Source organism: Numida meleagris, chromosome 1 (genome assembly GCF_002078875.1).
Source record: "Numida meleagris isolate 19003 breed g44 Domestic line chromosome 1, NumMel1.0, whole genome shotgun sequence".
NCBI lineage: Eukaryota > Metazoa > Chordata > Aves > Galliformes > Numididae > Numida > Numida meleagris.
Window position 1 is genome coordinate 858703 of NC_034409.1, and position 1758 is coordinate 860460.

The 1758-nt window shown below is 63.2% G+C and overlaps 1 protein-coding gene across 1 annotated transcript in view; it reads right to left on the reverse strand.

The window, feature by feature from the left end:
• The window catches only part of TNPO3 (transportin 3), a 20904-nt gene extending 19243 nt beyond the window's left edge, over positions 1 to 1661 (reverse strand). Inside the window, exon 1 of the mRNA XM_021384209.1 lies at positions 1546 to 1661. The gene's annotated coding sequence lies outside the window, so the exon portion shown is untranslated. The remainder of the gene's footprint in view (positions 1 to 1545) is intronic.

The following is a 1758-nucleotide window of genomic DNA, read 5'->3' on the forward strand; positions in this document are numbered from 1 at the left end:
TATGGGATGGTTGGGTTGGAAGGGTCCTTAAAGATCACGGAACTATGGGATGGTTGGGTTGGAAGGGTCCTTAAAGATCAAAGCACTATGAGATGGTTGGGTTGGAAGGGTCCTTAAAGATCAAAGCACTATGGGATGGCTGGGTTGGGTTGGGGTGGGTAAGCTTGGAAGGGTCCTTAAAGATCAAAGAATCATTGCGTTGGAAGGGTCCTTGAAGATGACAGAACCACAGAATGGTTGGGCTGGAAGGGACACCAGAGCCCCCCAGCCGGGGGCTGAGTGCCCCCCCCCCCGATCCGGACGGGCCCGGTTGGGTGAGTCCCATCTGGACGGGGCACAGAGGGAGGGGCGGGGCCCACATCTGGGCGGGGCGGCCCCGGGCAGGTCCTGGCAGCGCCGTTCCTCTCCGCGGCCCCGCCCGGTGCAGCAGCAGCATCACCGGGACCGGCGCCAAACGGGCGGTGCCGGAGCAGTTCCGCTGCTCCGAGCGGCGCCACAAAGCAACGGTGAGGGGCGCGGGGACCCTCGGGTTGTGGGGGGGGTGGGGTGGGATAGGGACAAAGGGGAGGCGGGACCTCGTGCTGCCCGGCAAAGGGGCGTGGGGGTCTGGGGTGGGGGGGCTGCTTCTGGTGGGGCTGCCCCCAGCGATGCATTGGACACCTCCTGCCCCATAGCTTGCCCCATAGCCTCCCTCATAACGTGCTCCATAGCGGCTCCGCAGTATGCCCCATAACCAGCCCGGACCCCTGCCCTATAGCTGTATCACAGCCTGCCCTATAGCTGCTCTATAGCATGTCCTATAGATGCCCTCCACTCCATCCTATAGCTGCCCTACAGCATGTCCTATAGATGCCCCACACCCCACCCTATAGGTGCTCTGAACGCCTGCCCTATAGCCACCCTACACATACCCTATAGCTGTCCTACTGCTGTCTGTAGCTGCCCTGCTCCTTTGCCCTATAGCCACCCCATACATGCCCTATAGCTGCCTCCAGCCCCCCATTCCCATTCCCCCTCCCCACCCACGCACACAGCCCACCCTGGGGACACCAATGGGGCAGCCGCTGTGGGGGCTTGGGGACAGCACTGGGGACGGGGTTGGGGCAGGGCTGGGGACAGTGACAACCCCGTGCACCCCAGACACAAAGCAGGAAGGCGCCGGTCCCCATCACAGCACTCTGGGCACTGACTCCACTCTTCACCATGGCCACTGACTCCCCTGTGTTCCCCATGGGCTCTGGGGTGACAACAGCAGTGCCACGTGAGTGTCCCCATGTCATGAGGGGGTGCCCCCAGTACCATTCGTTATCCATTGGGGTCTAATGGGGGTCCTCCTGCCCACCGTGCCCCGTGGCATTGGGGGGTCCCCATCACCTGCCCATGTCCCATCCTTGGGGTCTCCCCGTCACCTGTCCATGGGGTGTCCCCGTGTCCCATCACTGGGGTGTCCCCGTCCCATGCTGCATGTTCCACTCTTGGGGTATCCCTATCCCCTGCCCCATGTCCCCACCGGGATGCTATGGGGCTCCTATGGGGCTTTGGCACCTTAGGGGTGTCCCAGGGCTGGGACGTGGTCACAGGGTCCCCCTCATTTGGGGTCACGTTGTAGGAGTCCCCGAAACGTCAGCGCCAGACACGGTGGTGTTGGTGTGCGCCTTCACCGCCGCCTTCGTGGCTGTGGCCATCATGGTCGTGGTGGTGTGTCGGTGTTGGAAGCGGTGCTGCGGGAGAACAGGTGGGGACATGGGGACAGGGTGG